The following is a 23,586-nucleotide window of genomic DNA, read 5'->3' on the forward strand; positions in this document are numbered from 1 at the left end:
GACATATTTTACTGAAAATACAATTAATTTTAGATGTTATAGTGTGTAAGTTTTTCAAATAGTTTTGTTATTTTTTAGATGAAGTCATATATATGAAACTACATCCAAAACTAAAATGATAAGATGACATTTCCTTCTGGGGGGTGTTTCCAATAAATAGCATGCTATCCATCAAGTTATTAGAAATATAGAAATCAGAAAGATGGACTCAACCAAGTGCAGATAAATAGATCCTTTTCAAATCATGTGAAGAGATAGCATTCAAGCAAGTTTATCTTACTTAAATCTAGATTGGTAAAACATTAAAACAAGATGAACTAAAGGTGACAAAGATCTCTGAAAAAACAAGCAAATTTGACACAGTTTCGTAATTGCCCACTACCTCCCAGCAGTGGCTGCTCTGAGATGCAACATGGTCTGAGTAGCAGTAGGGCAGGGCTGGCTCTCTACGGCACAGTGCTGTGCTGAAGTGCTGAAGGCAGAGACAAGAATGAGGGAGAGGTCTTCTGTACAGATTCCAAGGTGGTTTGTTACCAAGGAGGATCCAGGGAAAAAAGACACTGAGCCCTGGTGAGCAGGAGCTTTTATTTGGGTGAGGGTCCAGGGGAGGGTACAAATTTTTACCAATAGGGAAAAGAGTGGGGAGGATCAAAAGGCACTGTTTGCAATACATAAACCGATGGGGATGCACACAGCATCGCACAAGCCAGTGGGGCTTCAAGTAAGGGGATTTCCAAGGCAGGGAGCTGGCACAAGATGGGATTGACAACTCAGTGGGAGGCAGGACAGGGAGCAATCTGGATCAGGGGATGTGTCTAGGACTAAATAGACAACTAGGTGGGAGTATACAACTTGGGACTAAACCAAAAATACAGTGGAGAACAGAACAAACCATTGGGGATAAAATATATTACAACACAAATTGATGTTTTCACCATTCAGAACCTAAAACCTCTTATAAAAGCATGGCACACTAAAGAAGGAGCTGTTCCTAAAAATCAGGCACCTAGAGTACTTCATAGTAATGACTTCTAATGGGCTGTGAGACCAGAAAGTTGTTCCGGTGATTCCTTACAATTTAGGAATTAGTAATGAAGTAAGGAACAAGTATCTATTTGCCTAGTCAGAATGAGTCAAAGAATTTTATTGCCTTATTGATAAATATTCCTGAGCTGATGTGTAAAAAGAAATGTGTCACTAGAAGCCATATTTATTAAATCAAGTATTAATAAGTGACAGCTTTCTTGAAACTATTTTCAATGTGAAAAAATAGTCAGATGATACAGGATTTTACATAAAATTAAAATTAATACACCTGTAAACAAGATATGATGACTATCCTTATAAAATAAGAGAACAATCAGTATTTCAAAAATTACTTTTGAAAAGAGTGATTTTAATTATATATGTTTATAAGTTCTTATGGTGATGTTGCCATAATTTTTTTAAATACACTTGTTTATACAATTGAAGAGTAGAATTAACCAGACAAGATCAATCAGCTTACTTCTGACAAACACTTACAAAAAGTATTTGCCTGAGATATGAATAAAATGTGTAGTTTGTCTGTAAATTTGAGAAGGGAGAAGAAATCATGACAGATGTGAAAAAAAAAAAAAAAAAAAAAAAAAACTATGCAAGTTATTTGAAAGCTGAAAAAAAATCTCTAGACAGTTTTCAATTTGCTTGGAATAAAAAAAATTGAAAAGTGACTTGATCTCAGTACCAAAATATCTTCCAGAGAAAAACACTGCGTCATTTATCAGAAGTTAAAGTGAGATACATTTAAGTAGAGGAAGGAAATCAAATCAACACAAGCAAGCAAACGAAAATCTTCAAGAGGCCTGAAGACATTGACCACTGTAAAAGTCTATGTTTGATATCCTCAGATTGCAACATAAAATGCTCTTATAACTTAGCACAACCTAGCACAAATTTCTTAAAGCGTGGACGAAACCCAACACCCTGCAGACTGCTGAAAATGAGGGTAGAAATCATAATTGAATAATAAGAAATCATAATTGTCTTGCCAATCCTTAGTTCTGCCTCAGAACAATTGTCTCATGAAACTCTTGCCTTTGAAGTGTTTAAATTGTGTGATGAAACAGATCTTGGTGCTTCAGCCTCCTGAAAGCTCTTTTAACTACAGCACAAGTGAGCATTCCCAAACGAGCTGCCAGACTCCCCAGAAGACCAGTGGAGTGATCTCTAGCAAAAAGAGATTAAAAAATACCTCAATATGTTAAAGCCACATATCTGTGCTTGCACAAATTCTTTGCTTTCCATATTTATGAAATTCTGATCCATTTGGCTGCTAGGTTGTGATGTCTTCCAGAAATCCCAAACCAAGAATAGAGGGAACAAAGTTAAAACCATGTAATAGCAGGCCTCAGAAGAAATCCTAGTGGGCCAAGGTAATTGTTGAAAGGCAATTTGTAGAAGAAAATTAGTTTTCCAGAAAGTAAATGGGAAATTGATTCTGTCAGTGGAAAAAGATCTGATTGTCTGTATCTTGATCCCTGTTTTGGGTAACCCTGGGTAGTCTAAGTAACGTTAGTCATACAGGCTCCATATAAAATAAGAGGGAAAAAAAAAGGACTTTTTTTCCTCTTGTGTACATGTTGCAATGTCCTACAGTTACTAGCAATATATTCTGTTTAGAACACAGGGTTTCCACCACAGCCTTCTGAGACAGGGAAATGAATAGATTCCTTCAAAATAAAGTCTACTAATCTGTAAGAGCTCAGAGGAAAAATCCCTAAAGATGTACCTAAAATCTAACTCTCTTTATAAGGCTTTTGAATAATTTGTATGTGGGCCATACTTATGACAGTCATCTTTATATATTTAAATACTGCTGACATGAGTAAAGTGACTCAAAGATCTATGCAGGTATATACATTTGAGTTCAGCCTTGTAGTGGAGTAAGGATTAGATTTCCTTGTGAGAATTACTACATTAATTTTAGATAGTTCCATTTGCAAAAACAAATTGAACTCAATTCTGCCTTAAGTCCTGTTGCTGGAACCATCAGGAATCAGGAATTGTGAGGAGGTGCAAACTCTTTCTCATAGCAAACCAGATTTTTTAAAAGTTAATTTTTAGCCAGCAGCATTGTTTGCTGAGTTAGTATTCAGTGTTGTGGGATTCTTTTCCCACCTCCTAACACTTTCATTATTCTAATTATTTGTACCTAAATCTTGGACAATCTGGAACAGTATAGTTATTTAGAAAATTCTTCTTTTTTTTCCCCTAAGGAACACAGCTTTCAAAGAATCGTTAAACTCAACATTAGCAAGTACAAAGAAATCTCAATTATTTGGATTTTAGTAGTTATGAAAGACATCTTGTGAACACCTACTGAAGCTATAAAATGTACTCATATTCTGAGAGGTTTTTTTTCAGGACTCAACCCATTCTTCCCTTGAAGTCCCTAGAGATTTTGTTTCTCATCCTTTGGTTAATACATTTTTGGTAAAAAATGAAAATTAGTGAAGACAGTAAATATATTTCAATCCAGACTAGTTCACTATCCAAGGAATTCATCTTCTCTATGTGAAATACTAGTTCTGAATCTCTTACCTGATCATTTAAAATAAAAAATTGTATCAAAATCTTAGATCAGAGTGAACATTATAAAGACTAGAGAAGGTAGAGTTTTAAGTAGATAAAGAAAACATGAGGCAAGTAAAAAATACAGCTATACAATGTAGCCTGTCAGTAACACAAGCATGTCAGGGAATGCAGGAATGAATGCTAGCTGGACCAATTACTCATGCAGTTAATTCTTTTAAAAACAAGAAACTAGTTAAAATAGGACTTTAAAAATTAATGAGGCTTCCAAATGGACAGCAACAAGGAGAATTCTAAAGACAAGTAGCATAATTTAAAAGATATGTCAAAGGTGAGTGGCTGCTCAAATGAAAGGAAGAAAACATCTCTATAATAGCTACTATTTAGATGCAGTGGAGAAAAACAAGACTGAAGTCCATGTCTCATTAACTCAGTCTGCCTCAAATCCCAATGAGAAGACAATAGAGATGTTATCTTTCACAAATAAATTAACTCATGTCTGTAATTATTTAGCTCTTTTTTATGCAAAGGAAGACAATGGAAGGTGAGCACAGAGAAGCTGAAATATAAATACGGCTTTCCAAGCAACATAATGTAAAGATTCATAGTATTCTGAATGTGCATCTAAAGTTACTATTGATTAAATAATCCAGCACAACCTGATCATTAAAATTTAGGATAACATGCTCACTGGAAAACTATACAATTGAAAACACTATAATGGATCTCAACCGTTGTGATAGTATTTGCAGATGACTATCATTGTCTGAAGACACAAACATGAAGAATTCAGCAGTCCCTTGCTATTAGTAGTAGTAAAAATAAACAGCTAATTATTGACAGGGACAACTAAGCTGTATCAGTTCAGAATCTGTCCCCTTAAACAGCAGAGTTCCATCAGCTTCAGATTCATTATTTTTAACTAAGTTGCTATGGTTCAATGCCATTTATTCTTCTAGAAGGCTTAGTATCCTTTATTTTTCTTCATTTTTCTGTTGCTGCAGCTGTCGCATTAGAGGGCAGAAATGAGCAAAAACACAGACTTCTTGTTTATCGCAGCATGAAAAGGGTCCTGGTTTATTCCTCTTTACAGCTCAGCCATCCTGATTCCAGCCATTCACTGACTCTGGCTGCAGCAAACTCCTAGTCTAGGTTTCCCTTGCACACTCTGAACACATGTATTTCTTTCTATACTATGACTGCAGGTATTAGTTTGCAGACTCTGAATGCAGGCTTTTACCTGGCTAGACTATGACTGCAGATTACAACAGTAGGCTCTAAGTGCAGACCCAAACTGACCTCACAACAGTGATTCTCTCTCGCTCTGGATTGTTCCTCATCCTCCAGGTCTTCTCAGTCCCCCTTCTTCAAAGTCCTCCCACAACCAGCTAACTCCCTCTATTTTATCAAACTTATCTTTATTGGCTATAACTGTGATTCAGCAGGGGCTGTATTGGGTAATTAATACATCTGTTACTTTTTGGGGCAAGGTCACCTGTAATCCCTTCTCCTTCATTTTTCAGTCATATATTTTCATTTGAATGCCCTTTGCATTTGCAGATATAAATGACTTATTATGCTTTCTGGTTACCAGCTGTATTCATAATTGCTTCTTTTGGTTCTATAGCTGTGTATGCATATTCTAGGAAATCTGCCTCTGAAGTGTGAGCTGTTAGCTCATTCAAATGCCTAACTTGCAGCACATTGTCATCAACGTGCCTTTAAAGCTTCTGCATGTGCAACAGACTTTTGAAAACCAAACAATAAACCAAGGCACTTCAACCTGATCTAGATATGTACCTTGGAGCAAAGCTAAATTAAACAAATGTCAGTAAGACAGTGGAAAAGATAAACATATTTCTATTAAAGGTTGGAGGGATTTATTATCTTAAAGTTCTTTACTTCTAGCTGCTAAAAATTAAGTCATTATCTCTGCTGGTGACCAAGTAAGTTTTTTGATTTCTTACTTTTCAAATCTAGCAGGTTAGTTTTGACAATTTGGTGTTACAGAAATGGAGATGAAACCCACATCAAGGTATGAATACAGTTTAAGATACTAAAAACAAATACAATGGGTTAAGGAATACTTCTTATTTCATCTCTTGGGCTGGAACTTCTCAAAAGTTTCTAGGAGACCCAACTGCTGAACAACACCAAAAGAAAGAAAATTTCCATTATGTGAGACATCTATTATTTCTTTACTGTGTTGCTGATATTGTTAATATTACAGCAAAATTAGAATGAAATTCATCAGGAAGAACTCTCATTAGGATGGAGTTAAAGCTCCATCCCCTTCCAGACTGCTTATAGAATTTACCTGAAGCAGTAGCTGAATAAGTTTCATAAACATACCATCAGCTCCTAAATTCGCAGTATAAAATATATTTGCAGTCAATATAGCCTAGTGCACTGTTCAATCCTTCTTAAATTAACCAGCTGAAAGAAGTCAGGCATATGTGAGATTAGCACAGTTGGTTAGAGTGTAGTGTTAATAATGTCAAGGTTGTGGGTCCGATTCCACTTTAGGGTTGGACTTGATGAGCCTTGTGGGTCTCATCGAACTCAGAGTATCCTGTGATCTTAGTTTGGAGAGCCATTTATTCTCATTGACTCTAAAAGAAAGGCAAGTACAACGAGCAGTACACAGATATGAAGAAAAGACCTAAAATTATCATAAATGTAGTAGCAGTAGAGTTATAGAAAAATTGACTGAGTGCTCTGGGAGTGATTTATCTAAATCTAGATTAGGTCAGCTGTAGCTTTGTCTAGTGAACCTTGACAGCATCCATGGATGGAAATTCCTCATCCCTTCATAATCAGTTCCACTATTAAAAATCTTCTGAATTTACCAAGTTATAATGTTTGACTACTGTCTCTTGCCACTGCCACTTTGCTATGGGCTTCTTTTAGCTTTTTTTTTTTTTTTTTTTTAAATCATAAACCTTTTTTAATCTTTATGTACACAAGGCCATTCTTCCAAAGATGTTACAAAAATAAGTGGTACAGAGCTGTCTCCCTCTAAATTACCAACAAAGATCTCTTTTGAAAAAGATCTCTTTTGCAAAGTATTTGTTTTCTTCAGACAAAAAATGTTTTGAAATTACAGACAATTTTTAAACCTGTGTAACTTGGTTACCAAGTCCATACTGAGACACATTTTTTAAAACTTAATGGGCCAAGATCCTTCAAAGACTGCATGGAACAAGCATGATATTTGACAGCATCTTCATTCTGAAAATATTGTTCCATGCTAGTTACAAGAGAAATTCTACTTTTTGCTTTCTTGTAGCTGTTGTTTTTCCAAGGTGCAGTAATAATATACAGTAAATATTTTAGTATGGAGGAGTATAGCATAGAATGTAACCAAGTTATCCAACCATTTGACTGGGTATATGAAAGAAAATGTTTGGAAAAACATTAGTTAGTCTATTTTTAAGCCATGAATCTATCCCTTAGAGTTTTCTTAGTGTATAAAGAATAAATTCTGGACACAGATCTAGATGTTTTCTCCTTTTCATTCTTTCTGGACCAAGCTTTTCAGTCATATAGCATACACTTGTGTACCTATGTGGAAAAACACTTCATTACGGTAGGGTTTTGTAGACAGGTCTGTAGAATAATTTCATTGACCTCTTTTTCCTCAGGCTGAGTGAATTTCTGCTGCTCAGCATCCATTTTTCAAACCTTTTTTCAATATCAATATAAGGTGGAGAAAGAATATAATAAATATATATTTTTTTACATTCTGGAGAAGTCAAGCATCAAAATATAAATTATGAATAAATCTCTGATTTTAATCATGCAGGAAAAAATGGGAAGTGATGTAAAACAAATCCCAAGAAAATAACTCATAAAGTATCATGCTAATTCTGGTCTGATTTTGTCCAGATCCTAGAGCAATGGCCTCCAGTATCCTGTGATCTGTGACTTACTGCTGTCCATGGTTGTAAGCTGAAACTGGGGCTTGTCTAACTCATCTACTTTAACTATAGCTTATAATTAATGGTAAACTTCTTTGTCCCTACAGTTTAAATAAATGCAAAATGAAGTCTAAAACTTGAGGATATAGAATGTTTAACATGAAGGGAAATTATTCAGTTACTTTTAAAAAATAACTGAAATTAATTGCCATGGAAATAAACTTCTCAAATATTCACTATGAACATTTTGTCAAATATGTGACTGGTATTTCCCTTATACATATCTGTTAGTAGTACAGATTATGATGCAATCTATCTACAAGAATTACAAAATCTTGGGCAACAGATAATTTTAATTTGCTAGTACCCATCACACTATAGAACCATAGAATGGCTTGGTTGGAAGGGACTTTAAAGATCATCTAATTCCAACCCCCCTGCCACGAACAAGGACATCTTCCACTAGATCAGATTGCTCAAAGCTCATTCCAGCCTGGTCTTGAACATTTCCAGGGATGGGGCATCTATCTTTTAACTTCCTTCCTGGTTGTGCTAAATCATAGTAATTGAAAGAGCTTATTAAATGTCTCTACCACAACATAAAAAGATAAAAATATATTTGGAAACCATAACTATCAGAAAATATGTCATTAGCAGGCTATGTCAGTCCTAATGCCATGAGATTCTATCCTATCATCACACAGAATTTGCCAGTGATACACTACATGATAGTCTTTCTTTCCTTTTATTTTGCTTTTGTTTAACTCAGGAGAAGTGAAGAAAGCCAGTGTAGGCACTCACGCTACAAAATTTTAGTTTTTTGGTTTAAAAAAAAAGGAAAAAAAAGCGCTTTCTGATATTTTTTCACATGTTGGTATAAAGATATACCAGTATATTATTTAAAGTGTCAATGAAGAGCAATAGACATAAATATTCCACTTGAAGGAAGCAGTGTTCCAGCAGAGGTGGAGAGTGGATAATATCTTGGCTATGTCTAAGCACCAGAATGGCCAAAGCACTCAAGCTAAAAGAGAAGAGGAAGAAGCATGTGCCAAATTGGCACATAATCACTCTCCATTTGAGCAAATGAGAAGTAACATGGAAAATGTGTATCCAAGAACACCCTCTAGAACAGCTCTCTAGTTTCAATTCTGCTCCAGCTGCACAGCTGTGCCCATTTCTTTTTAAAGTGGAAATATAGGCATAAATGCAATATTTTCCCCATAAGAACTTTTGCCTCTCTCCAGTAATTAGAGACGATAGGCTGTAGCTGCATCTAGATTCAGTATTCAGATTCTAATTAATATGAGTTTTCTCCACTACAGATGTACAAAGACATAGGAAAGCATGGTTCAAAAATTGTACAAAATGTCTCAGGAAATAATTCTAAGTAACAGATCTTCAGTTTTTCTCATCCAGCATAGTGGCTTGCACTGAATTTCCTTAGGTATTAGTTATCTCCCTTCTTAGCTGAAGACATAGCAGTGAACTCTATCTAAGCATTTACATATTCTCTTGACCATTCTTAGGCATTTATCCTATCACTAACCAGAGTCAAATAGTTGAAGAATTAAAAAGGCTTTATTCATGTAAATTTTCCAGGAGAGAGCAGTCCAGATTCTCACTGATTCCTCCCCTAGACTGCTGGCACAATTGCCACATTAATCTTTTCCTTTGTTTTCTCCATCATATTCGGACTCAAAAACTACAATCAAAAGATCAAACTTTTGCCATCCCATTCTTCAAAGTATACACCTCTCCCTTTTGCTTTAAACAGACTTGAGCTGTGTGTTGTAAGCAATAATGTGTTTAGAAATAATGCAACCATATGATCAGCAAATGTTCTATTACATATGTAACATAAACAAAAAAAAAATCCAACATTTAGTCAATGGCTTGTATGTGGTTCACTTGTAAAATGAAAACAAAAATCTGTGTGCCACAGGACATATCAGTATTTGAACAGTAAAAAGTCTGCAGACATAATATATTACAATATCTTGTTTCAATTTAACATGTCCATAAAATTTACAGTAAGATTTGGAGACTTACTATTAGGAATAGAAGGTATTTCATAGTACAGTGTCATTACACCATTAAAAATACATTCTGTGAGGGTAAGGCTGACAAAGTTGTCTCAAAGAAAGCGTACAAACTTTAATCTGCCCAGGAGAAGGGCACCAGGGCAGTTGTCTCCTGGAGTTGTGCTAAGAGAATAAAACAGCAGGAAAGCCACACATGCCAGAGAATTTGTTGTTGATTCAGTTTTAAAGACATGAGGAAGTCCAGATCAAACAGAAGCCACCTAACAAAGAGTTTTTCAAATACCATACTTCTGTTGGCCTTTATGGCATGATAGGGAGCTTAAGAGGATTTTTCACGACAGGAATTCTTAAAATATGGTGTATTTGTGTGTGTTGGAGCATTCATAAAACAGAAAAAAAAATGTCCTTAAAGCCACACAACTAGCAAATAGAGTCACTGGCAAAGCATTACCCAAGAAACTTATCTGACATTTTTCATAATGTGAAGAGGGGGAGTAATGTAAATTAAAGGGGCCAAATTTAGTGTACCATAATGTGCACTTAGTATTTTTGCTCACACTGGCTGTCGTGTATGAAAAGAAGATTCACAAGCAGAGAGCAAATGAATCTGTTTATTGCAGAGTTAAGACAGTACACACACACTTACTGTGAGAATCTTTTTTCAGTCCTTCACATGCAAACCTGTTGCAGGCCTGTAATAAATCCATGGGCCTGAGAGTTTGCTAGTCTCCTCAATGTTTGCAGGCTTTTAGAGAAACAGGATGCCTTTCCTGTTCCCAGACAGTGAATAATCTAGGTTCTTTAGTGATTCCGAGGATTTTTCTGCAGTTTCAGGCTTTGCTGTTTCTTTACAACTGGCAAAGAGAAAAAATCAGTTCTCAGGCTTAATTATTGTGAGACCAGGCTAATGTAACTGATATAAAGATAAATAGATTAAGCCAATTCTATATGCAAACATATATAGTGAAAAATGCACAGCACATTCATGCATTTTTGTAGATCTGCTGCTGCCATTTTTCCCTCAGAGCTGAGTTCTGTGTCAGCATTTTATACACATTTTAAACAGAAAATATCAAATGCAGAAATATTAAAAATTCTTGGTCTCATTTAGGAGAGAACACATCTATTTTAAGCCTCACATCAGTGATTTGGTTTCAGAAATCATTAACTGTAACCATGCAGAAATAAATGGGAACTTTTTTCTACCTAGCTATTAGATGAAAATTATAAAGGAAGTGACTTCCGACATAGAGCTGATTCTTACAAGTGCATATTTCAAATAGGAAACTTTCACACCATAGTATTTTCTAAGGATAAAAGCAATTGCATGACAACATAGTTGTAGATTTACTACCGATGCTATGTGAATAATGCATTTGTTAGTGCACTCATTACAGTTATTTTTTTACTTTTAGATTAGCTATTTATAATGATTAAGCAGAATTTTATTGAACAAAAAATATCCAGAGAAAGTAATACCAAAGTATTATGTCATTGATACATGGCTTGGTAGTACCTAGAACACTGTATATGTCAAATCTCCAGTATCTGTGTTGAAAGTAAATAATTATTACCTTTATTGCCTCTGGAATCTGGCTTTGGAAACGAACTACATAAACTATTGCTGGGAAAGAAGGTAGTCTACTTTATACCCTTTGGAAATGGCCTGTTTCCGTGGCAAGTTTGCCTAAAGAGCTATAAACAAAAAAAAGCATATATTCAAATACGTAGGTGGAATATATAGTCATAACAAATGTAACTGTATGGAAAAGCCAATTCAATCAAGGTTTCCTCATCAAGCAGTATGGAAAATACCAGCACAAACCTGACACATGCTTTCAGTGTGACTTTTGGCAATAATTTCAGACACACAGAAAAAAAATATTCTTATTGTTTGTGGTCAGTCAGGTAGAGGAATAGGAAAAAACAGTGTGTTATTAACCATTCCTGTAATTTACAGTAATCCAAGGCAACAGCATTTAAATGCACAGAAAAGGGAATACAACAAATGTGAAGAATTTTTGCATTGATGACAGAGCTACTGATTAACACCTGAGGTATGATTGCATAGTGTTTGTTTTTAGTAAACACTTGCCGGCCTTAGTCTTACAAACAAGTATACAATTTTCCACTTCAGTGCCTGGCTTGACTTCTTTCTTATGAAGAATAGTATGAGTGGGTGTTGCAGGGCTGGATTAAAAACAGATGATGTGTGTGGATAGCTAGTGATCTACCCATGTAGTGTTGAGAATTAGTGTTGTTTCATTATTCTCTTTCTGTCTCTTTTACCTGTGTTTAAAATGAAATTCAAAACGTGAAGTAGCATCAGGGTAAGGATTCTCTTTGCAAATAAAAACATCTTTCTTTTAATAATTTTGTTAACAAATTTTGTATAGTGGCTTGTAGCAATGGGGAACAGAGAGACATGGACCCCCATATTCATCCAAAGGACATCACTTTATTGTAGAAATCACCCCTTTTACACCTTTAATCTTAACCAGACCAACCCAAAACTTAACAGAAGAAGGGCATCTATTGGCTGCTCAGCTGCAGTTTTCTGTCCATGAGTCATAACTAGCTCTCACTCCCCACCAACTTCTAAGTGTCCAGCCTGCAGCTGTGCTTTCCCACAGGGTCTTCTGGTCAACAAAAGCCTTAACAGCTTTAACAATTATAGCCCCATATCCCACAGTGGCTGACGCTGCAGTGTTCTTACTTTAGAACATAGATAAATTGGAAATACCTTCCTTTTGTTGGGTACCATTTATGTAAACTCTTCCTAAATACCAGGAAGAAATCTCTAAGACTGGCCCTTGTATGTTCTATAGAAACATTAGGAAGGTTTTAACCTTAAACCTTTAACATTCCTTAAAACTACTGTACAGGTAGAAGAAATGTTGGAGGATGAGATAAACAGCAGCCCAATAATTAAATATATTTTAATTAGTATTTAGCAGCCCACTGATAATCATTGCATTCAGTTTTGGGTTAGCAGGGGCTATTCTGATAAAGTGAAAGAAGGAGAAGACTACATAAAACAAACAACATTTGTACAGTCTTCTTTTACTGTTTAGAATAAACCACTGAACAAGCAAAAAGGAATCATCCAGGAATTTCAGGGTAGCACATCAGGTTTCATCTTGCTATGATTTTTTGACAACTTCCTTGGAAGGAACAGAACACATGACTGATGCTCCTATGGGGAAATTATGCTGTTCTTGGAAGTTTCCCCTATAATTTCTCTATAATGTTGCGACTAGAAATACTCAGAATGTCTTCCTGCTTTCTTTTAACAATCCTACCAATTAGGTTATTAAAATCTACAATAGTTTAGCAAGAAAAGATTAAGATGATTTCATCCTTTTAAACCACAGCCACAAAATGAATAATCATGATCAATGCAACTTAAAGAGCTTCACACTAGTATCTATGCTCTACACTGCCAAATTAGTATTTCCAAAATTTATGCAGCTCTCCAACAGGGAAATGAAGCTCTTGGTGAAATCCTCAACATACAACAGCTATGAAAAAAAAGTATCCCAGACTATCTCTTGGATGCCCAGGCAATCAGGAGAAGTTAGCCTCCATTCACACCTGGAAAAATTTGCTTATAAGCAGCAGCAAGACAATAGAGAAAGCAAAAGAGCACCTCTGATTTTAATATTCATTATTTTAATCATTATTTTTATTATCCTTGATATCTGTAGATTAATTCAAAAAAGTAGTTTGGTTTGATGCTTTGTTTTACACTGTTATATATTGTGACACCAACATCTACCCAAAATGAAATTAAAGTTATTGTTCTCTTCTGTTGGAATCAAGATGATAATTATTGATCCCTTTTGTTGGAATCAAGATGATAATTGTTGACCCCTTTATTGAAAAAAAAAAACCAAACCAAAACTATAATATTTGGAAATATACTTGTGTGTGGCTTCAATACATATTCAATATCAAATATTGATTTGATATACTAGAAACAGTATTTCATCATATGACATCAATTTAATCACTATATGCTTGAACACTGTGAATTTGTCTTCTTAGCTCTTGCTTGTAGAAAATTGGAGACAATATTCTAAACCAGTAATGAAAGCCTGTCCCTCAGACACTGTCCTCCTTAATCATTTTTTCATTTCAGCAATCTCCTGGCTGTCCTAAATCTGCGTAGAAGTGAGCATTTGATGGATATATTTTTTTCTTCAATTAATTTAGTCAGTGCTTTTGAGCTGCAAAATTCTGGAGCAATGAATTAGACAATTAAGGTGTACATGCCACGAAAAATATTTTTGTGTTCTTGTTCTATAGCTCTTAGTCAATAAATTCCTTTTCTACTTTAGTGTTTCATGCATTATGAGCAAGAGTATGTCATCATTTTGTATTTTGTTTCAGTTAATACTCCTCATCTGATCCGTATCTGGAATACTGATGTAAGTCAGGAAGTTCTGTATACTGTCCTATTTCACATAATATTCTTTTTAACAGGATTGATGATTTTTATTAAAGAAACAAGCTTACAACCATGCAAGAACCTGGGAGCAAATTTTCCTCATAACACAGCATAACACAATTCTCTCAGGCATGACATGATGTCCAGGATTAGTGACAGCAATATGATATTCCCCATGTATTCTCCCTCTTTTCATCTGTCATCACTATTCTGAAAAATGAATATTTGATGAGAAGAGGGGGAAAGTCTGACAAATAGACAGCTCACATTGCAGAAGCTTCTTGACAAACTCTCTGACGAGAGCTATGTCAAGCTCTCATGTCATGATCTGCATCAGTAGCCAATGCATGAGCAGACCAGAGGGGGAAAAAGTCATATCCACGCACGTGGCGAAAAATTATTGTTTTGCTATCTCTTTGTGTCTTTCACTGGGATGGTAGATCCATCCAATACACTTTATCTTCCAATTAAAAATCTTGAACTCCTGGGGGAAGCTCTTTCTTCACTGCATAGGTTTATTTTTGGTGTTCTTTTAGCAACTAACAAAATGAGGATGATCATGAGTATAATAAAGTCAAGGCAATGCATCTGAATTATAATGCTCTTTCAAAGATAGTTTCCAATTTTCTGTTCAGCAACACCTTCTGAGGCTACAGGCTAAAAGTTGTTTGGGTTTTTTTTCCAAAGAGTGTCCTTTTACAAGGGCTGGATGAAGACAAATTGAAGAACTAATCATAGTCATGAATCAGTTTAATTTGTTATAAACTTCAGTATGTTTCCAGTAATTTGCTCCCTTTGCAGCTATCTGGTTATTTACTCCCCAGCCCTATTATAAGAGTTCTAGCATTTTTAGTTCTCTGCATATAGTTTAACTCTTAAGAAATATCTTAAATAATGCAATAACAGTCCTCACAAAGAACTGAAGATATGATTGGACTTCATCTCCATTCTTTCTTCAACTGTTTTTGTCATAAGATGTGGAAAAAAATGCAGTCAAACAGAGCATAATTTTCTAGTCTTCTGTGCAGAAATGCTGTTCTGCTACATGAATTTCAATGCAGAATGAAAGATTTCCTCTTGTAGTTCATTTTCTGAAGAACTGTGATTCCATCTTGAAGCAGCTTTTCTGATAAAAGCTAAGAAAACAAGGACACTTGAATCTTTCAGTTTCTGTGTAGTCTTTTATCATTTAAACCTGTCCTCTTTGGCTGCCTCTGCTTCTTCTTCAGACAGGTATAGGCAATAATTAGTAAAAATAAAATGTAAGAGAGTATGTGATAAAAAACTCTTCCAGAACTTTTCTCTCTCATAGATTTGCACTGTTTAGTTGATTTATTTGCCATGGTTTGCAGAAACATCCTGTCACATCTTAATGGCCATTCAAAAGCAGTGCTACATGACCTACTCAAACTGTTAAGCAAAAAGAGGCAACTTTTTTCCAATAAGTCTGTGCAACAGATACCCCAAAGACATTTCTCACAATGTTACTAAAGGCCAAATACAATCTAATGGCAAGCCTGGTTATTAAAATGATAGAAAGATACAATTGCCCAGATGTGTCCTCAACCATCAACTGCTCCATGACAGGCACCCTTGAAATTATTGAAGTCTGTGCTGATGCTGATAGAAAGATGTTGAAGGGCTTTTCCAAGAAACAATCTAGTAATAAAATGCCAGTACAAGGAATATTGCAGTTATTCATAATGGTATCTGGCAACAGGTGTTTTATGATTACTTTTTACTCCCAGGAAATCAAGGATATTGAATCCTTGGAGCTATTAGAAATGTTTCTTCTACTGTGTTTTTGTAGTTTGTATTCAGAGCTCTCACTGAAAAGTCATCATCTTATTGAAACAGGAATCATTGCAGTGAACATTTAAATATAGACCCACATAAGAGGCAATGAGCTATTTATAAAGCTATAAAAAAGGAGAATGTAAAGAAAGGAAACAATTAATCATCTGTGATAATGAGCTTGGCTGCCATGACTTCTGGTCTTGTTAATGTCACCTGTGCAGACAGAAGATTGAAGATCTTGGTGAAGCAAAAGAATATTAAGGTATTTGAGGGAAAGAGGTAAGTCTGGCAAACTATGTTAACCAACTAATGAACTTATGAATATGTGGAACTGGAACAAGATTTACTGGTAGAGGACATTCATTTTTAGAAACCTGTATAGAACAATTCCCTTGCATTCCTAAAAAACTTGAGTGCAAAGACAGCACTCAAAAAAATTCACAGAAGACAAGAGTGAAAGAGTGCAGAGGGCTTTGATAAGTAAAAGATACAAGGTGGAACAAAAGAGCCCCACAATCTAAGGAATCACCCCCAGAAAGCTGTCTCCTTATCTACATACTCTGGTAACTGGTGAAACCTCAACAAAAGCAGATTATGCAGAAATTGCAGTTTGAGAGCTGGTATAAAGTTTGAACCTCTGGCTGAGAAATGCATTTCTCTGGCAGAGACTTTTCTGTCTTCTTTGTGTCTTGGGTATTTTGTGCAACCAACATCCTGTACTTTCTTATAAGTGCAAGTGAGCAGCTGCAACTCTACCATGAGTTAGAATTGTAATCAGATAGTGATCAATCTAGTATTTTCCTAAGGGTATCTGATTTTGTACATAATAAGACAATTGTTCAGACATTTGTGAAGAAGCCAGTTGAATTGGGAAGCAGTTCAACCACTTTCCTAGGAGTCCAGATGCTCCATCTCTCTGCTTGGGAAAATATGTGGGTGCAGTTACAGTTGCCAATATTGTCCAGTTTTCCATATGTCACCACAGTGTTAATGGGGCTATTTCAGTGTGCTGGGAAACCACATACCTTAAGATAAATTTATAGTCATATCAGCTGGATGCTGCTTTGGAGCTACTATTGAAATTTGACTTAGGACTCAGTGATTTACAGCCTTTTTCTCCTATTGATTTCTTCAAAACTTGGTTTGTTCCAAACTGAATTAGCTGTGGCATTATTTGCTTGCTCTTATTGTGTAAAAAGACAAAATCATGATTAAATCAAACCCCCCAAAATACCCATCTCTCAGTGAAGTTTTCCTTGCATTTAGCTCTGTGATTTCATGCCATGAAAATTCACATCTTGAGAACCACTAACAGTTCTGGTCTCATGAAGGTAGAGAGAAGGTAGAGGAAAGTATAAGATCAATGATTATGATCAAAAGCGTGGAGCAGTTTTACACTGTGAGACTGAAAGATCTTTGCTCCCAGAGGGGAAGGCTAAGAGGGCATATTCTCAGATTTATTGAATCATGAATATAGTGTATGAGGTGAATGCCAAACAATTATTCATCAAATTGCAGAACACTTTGGAGCTGGTCAGAGTTTAATTTGAAACTCACCTCCCAGGATTTTGAAGAGGTTGGCTAGGCTGTGCTTGGCATGAGCTGGGTGCAGAAAGCAGTCCCTGTGGGATAAACAGCCCCTGGAATATGAGGGGCCATAGGGGGCAGACTGCACCCCTTCCCTAACAGCAGGGGCAAGGGAGAAGTCTGGGTGAGAAATGGTCCAAGACTGAAAAGAAGGAGACCCCAGCATAAATACCACAATTCCCCATGCCAAAGACCTAGGAGGGACAATGGCTTGTCACAAATTCCACTTTCCACCCCAATTTTTGGGGAAAGATGATACCAGATGGTATAAGATGCAGAAGGACATCAGAAGGTTGAGCAAATATCCAGGGAAAATAGCTGGATACAAGGAAGGTCTTTTGAAAATCAGAAATAATTGTAATTAATATTATTACAAAATATTACCCAATTTTGATAGCTTTACATTAATTGACCAGTTTGTGGATTATTGGTTTCATATATGACACATTCCTCTTTGCTCATTTCAAAGCTCTGGGTGTGACACTTCCTCTTCTCCCTGCGTCCTTCTGTCCAGAGAGGTGTCTGATGGTGGCATTTGCTATCTCTCTCTGCAGTGTGAATCACAAGCACTGAAGTTACTGCTACAACCCATGTCTTTGGATGCTGCTGAAGGATGTTTCTTCCAGGTCCTCATGACTGTGAAGGTGGGCAATAAAAATACTGGTGACTGCTGTAGTTCTGATGGAGGAAAGTTTCAGCAGCTGTATTTGATTCTTCTTAGTGTAGGAAAGGTGGTACAAGAGAAGACCTTCTGCAGAAACTGCTGCTCCTGCTGCTGTTGTGCTCAGGGGGGTCTTCACAAAGACACAGAGAGATCAAGGAATCAGTCCTTCTCTCCCTGCATTTCATATGGATTCTGAAGCATGTGTGGGCATGGAAACATAGCCTAACATGCTCCTTCTAAGTATCTCCTAAGGACCTAAGTATGGTGCTAGTCTGTGACAGTGTTTAATGTAGAAGTAGTGACTTTCTAATGATTTTTTCTCCTGTTTGTCATTCCTATACATTTAATCAGTCTAGTTTATTAAAATATTATGTTCATAATAAGCAAAAAGGGACACCCATCCTACCTGCTATGATGATCTCAAAATATAGATTATTAACTATTGTTTAACTGGGCTGGGAAAATGTTGAGACCAAAAAAAGTGTATAAGGCTCATTATTTCAGAAAAAAGGCAAAAGTCTTGAAAGTCCAAAGTCTATGCTTTATTCAATACAGTTGCTTTCAAACACAATTGCAAATATTTCTATGAAAAGAAATTACTGAAAGCACTTTCTTGAAGCTTGGTAACTAAATGTATTTACTAGGAAATTAAATATATGCCATTCTAAAAGTATATTTAAGCTGTCATGTCAGTGCAGTTTATGTATTGAAATGCGACCTCTGGGTTCCCATCTATTTCCATGACAATTAATTCACAATAGGTGACTTCCTTGATTTTTGACAAGTAAAGGTTCTTAGGTTTGTGTGAGGAGTCCCTGGATATTCTTTATGTGGTCTGCTCATGTTTTATTTTTTTAATAACTATTGTTTTTTCCTTAAGCAAATTACTGGCAAAATACTACTGGACAGACATTGAGATTCTTAGATTGGTTTCTTAATAATACAGCTGTTATAAGTATTTGAGGAATTTTAAATATTAATCCCATACATAAAAACAGGGGCCCAACCACAGACTGTTTAAGGTCAGGTTGGATGGAGCTCTGAGCAACTTGGTCTGCAGGAAGGTCCCTGTCTATGGCAGTGGGCTGGAAATAATGATGTTTAAGGTCCCTTCCACCCCATTTTGTGGTTCTGTGATTCAACAGTGTCCACATGCATCCCTACACATACAGAGAGACAGAAACAAGGAACATACGACTTTGTTCAGAAAAAAAATTATTTGATTCTCTTTTTTAAACAGGATTAAATTGTAGGGATGCCTTTCAATTACATACCAAGGAAATGAAACTACAATCTACTTATCCTTAGCACATGTATATTTTAGGAGCAGAATTTAAGAGATAAAGCAGAGTCTTTGAGTTGTAATGGGTTTGTACTGTATAACAAAATTAATCTTGAGATTAGCATGCAGACACCAAGAAATGTTCATATTAGACATGGTGTAATGATATTTATAGCCACATATTTTACCAGTGCTGATTTTTTTGTTTGTTGTTTATCCATTACAGGATTTGTATTAATGGGTTTTAGATCTGTGAAAAGCAAAGTTTCCTAGAAACTGAGGTCTGTGGTTTGGGGGCAGAACTGGCTGTGAAATGAATGGTGAAGATTTATCAATAACAAAAGAGGGATAAATCAGATATGCATCAAATTAACAATTAGAATTAAGCAATTCTAGTCTAATAGATTTTAGACTACTTGGTTTATAGCTAGACAGTAAAGATACATTTTTAATGTTACCTGTCTCAGACAATGAGTGCTCTCCACCAAATGTGCAGAAAATTACACAGTTTAGAACACATATTTATCTTTCTTACTAAGTTATCCCTCTAAAAATAACATTTAAAAAAATCTAACATTGTGAGTTTCACAAAAGGTTGTATTTCTATGTAATTATTTTTAGTTTAGAAGAGTTTATTCTTGGCACAGGTCTGCATTTCCAGCTGCAGGGCTTCTCTGTGCTCCTGACAGGCTGTGCTGTCTCGAGGACAACCTGTGAGAGATGCTGGCTTGAGCATCTGAAAACCTTTCCTACCCTAGCTCTGAAGAGCCACAAAGCCACTCCCCTGCTGCCACTTTCCCAAAAGTGCTGCATGGAGCTGCATGAGACCAAAGCACAGGGATCTCTTGCTCAGGTACTCTCCTATTTTCTAGCTTTGCAACATACTGGCAAAATGTTAATATTAAAAAAAAGAAAGAGAGAGAGAAAACAGAACACAGAAACAGAGACGAAAATCTCCTTATGAACTCTTCAGACCCCTGGGCCATCTGATCTCTTTTAATAACCTACATGTGTCCACCACGGTGTCCCCCTTTTTATCTCCTTACCTGTCATATGCTTCTCCGTTGCTGCTACCACAGTGCTTTCATTATGCTTTCATATGTAGTTCTAATAGTAGGAGACATTTCAACACATTTAACCTTTAAAAATAAATAATATTTTCCATTTTGAACTTAACACTGTACATTTTGGGGAGCGTTAGACTGATGACTTGGAATTTCTTAAAAAAAATCAAGTCCTTACCTAACTGTTGAAGAGTCTTCAGCACTTAAGGCATAAAAATCCTTCTGCTCCTATCCAGATTTTTTCTTCCAATCTTGACACTTGCAAAAACAACAATTTTAAAACATCAGAGCGAATTATGTGGAGAAGAAAAATATTTGAGACTTTTTAGGAAGTGCTGTTAACTTTTAGGTAGAATTTATAGACAATGCATGGCTTCCCAAATTAGTTGCATTAAAATTCTCTGTTAGTAACAATCTTTATTTGCATTTTCTACACCAAATAGCAACTTTGATATTGGACAAAATAATTTCCTTAAGGCATGGAGAAGACCCAGCTTTTCACCCTAGAACTACTTTGGCAATTGTCTTAACAGTTTAAATAGCTAATAATACCTTCATCCTTTAGGAGCAGCCATATAAAATCAAAAAATTAAATCTCTTTCAGAATTATAATTGAAGACAAAGCTTTCCCTAAGATCACAAAATGTATGAACTGAGGTAGAGAGCTTTTTCAAAACTTCATTAGGTACTTTGAGACACCTGGAAAGGTGTGGAAGTTTTGTAACAAAAGCCTGAGCCAGCCAGGACTGGACACACAACAGGCTCTCTATACTCTCTCATTTCTTAGTCAAAGGGAAATCGTGCAGCACTTCAAAGGCTCTCAGCCACTGTGCAAAAAGTATATCCCTGGCCCAGTTCTATTCATGCACAACTCAGAGAGAAGTGCCAGGAATATTTGTTTTTAAAAAGTAAATTTATTTCAAAATTAACCATTTTTTCATAGCCTAATTCCATTGATGTGGGATGGAAAGAGTGTACACCATAGGTAGGACACATCTATTTGAATTAAGTTGTTTCTGTGTTATGGCAAAACCTACCCTTTTTTTGTTTTCAGTCTCATCCACAGGAATTGGTAAAACTCTAAACTCTAAATTTTGCGTGTGTATGCTCATTCTCTGTGTTTCCACTGACGTCTTTTTCTCCCTCGAGGTAGTACTGAAATGCTCAACACAGGTCAAACATTTTTTATTTTCACACAGATTTTTATCACTGTTTGTTTTCGTCAGTCTTATTTATTTCATTGTGATTAACATCTTTTAGTGTTAAAAGAATACCTTATGAGTACCTGGATGGGTACACTGTAGCCCATTCCCAAGAACAAAGCCTTTAATTCCTAAAGTTCTAATGCCGTGAGGTGTTTTCTGTATACATTCTGTCTTCAAAGGACCCAGGTCAGGAGTGTTGGGGCTGTCTGTGGCACTGATTTTGCTTGCCAAGAATCTGAAGGACTTGTAAGCTCCATTGTGCAGTCATTTTATACTCAAAGTAATGCTATAAATAGCAAAATATTAAAAATATAAAAAATATCAATATAATCAATAAACATTTCTTCCTCAATTATTACTTACTTTAAAAATCTATTTCACTATCACAGTAGTTTATGTAAAATTGCATCATGTCAGTCTGAGTTTGTACCTAAGGTAAAGCTAGTTCTGCAAAGGTGACTTATGAGTCACTGTTGTTTATATTCAGAAATACAAGAACTAAGCATTTATAATTTGTGTTAATGATATCCAAAGACTAAATAATAGTTACCATCTTCCTATGGAATAAATTCTAAACAAAATCCATGCCTATTTTCTAATGAACAGATATTGTCCACAGTATTATAAATATTCTCTTAGAACCTGTTTGCTGCTTCATTTCAGCCCTCAGTCAGAACCATTTAACTCCCTGAAAATGCAGACCAAAAAGAATAGCACTTAATATTTGAAAAGATGGCATTTTAATATGTGGAATCAGTAAGATTTTCCTTATGAATTCCTATAAAAACCTGTAATAAAATATGAAAAGGGAAAATAGTGTTGTTTTACATGGCTCTTAAAAGATTTTAAAAATTCATACCAAGCAATTGGATAAGTATTTCACATGATACTTGAAATAGTAAGTATGCGTAATTTATATTGTTATTGATAGTGACTGTAATTAAAATGGCTGTCTGACAGGTGAAATTTTCTTTTAAGAAAAATGTACTTAAATTTCTCACTTTTCTTTCTTTCTTTTATTTCCATCAAGAGCAGTGGGCAAAAAAGAAAAAAAAAAAACCTGAAAAGGATTTTTTTTTCCTTTGGTTCATACAAATAAAAGTTTTATGTGGAAAGAATTCCCTTCTCTTCCCATTTTATTTTTTTTCCTTTCTTCTCAATAAGATTTGTTAATGACAATATTTTTTTATGGTGCAGGTGTAAATATATACATACATATTTTTTAAAATTGGCACAAGAAATGTGCATTTTTCTCTTTTTTCCTGGAATTTAGAAAGGTCCCACAAAAAAGAGTCATTAAATGATGTGTTTTTTCTGTTGTATTTGTCTCCTTTGATGAAGTTCATTTTGATTTTCAAAAAAAATTGTTTTCTCAGAAACATGATCTGTATTTTTTTCATTGTAAGATGAATCATTGCAGGCCATTAAATGACTGGTAGAATCACAGTGACATTTTAAAATGTACATTCAACTGTTTTAGTTCCATATTTCACTGTACATCGTTGACTTCACAGAGGGTCACATATCTCTAACCTGAACTTTTCCTCTGAGACACTGTTAAGGCAGAGGCATAAATGAGACTCAGAGTTATGAGACTGCTTTAGCATTTAACTTGTTTCTGTTATTTTATAAATATTGTTTTATACTAGCATTCAGCTTAAAAAGTTCAAAAGAAGAAATACTATATTTTTCCTCAGGGAAAATGTTTGAATTATGTCACAGAACTGATTTTGGTTAATAAAAAGGTGCATTTTAAAGTTGAATTAGTAATAAATATAACCCAAATAATGATAAAAATGCAATGTGAGTTACATGTGTCGACAAAAACTACCTTGATGTACTATTATGGGTGAGAATTGCTTAAAATAAGAATGCAACATAGAAAATCAAGACTTAAAGATAGCTGATAGGTTGTTTTTGTTCTTCACATCTTTTTCCATCATGACATTTCTGGATATTCAACTCTACTGGGATAAAAGGCACCTTCCTCTTATCAGGA

The sequence above is a fragment of the Sylvia atricapilla genome, chromosome 2 (assembly GCF_009819655.1).
Source record: "Sylvia atricapilla isolate bSylAtr1 chromosome 2, bSylAtr1.pri, whole genome shotgun sequence".
Taxonomy (NCBI): Eukaryota; Metazoa; Chordata; class Aves; order Passeriformes; family Sylviidae; genus Sylvia; species Sylvia atricapilla.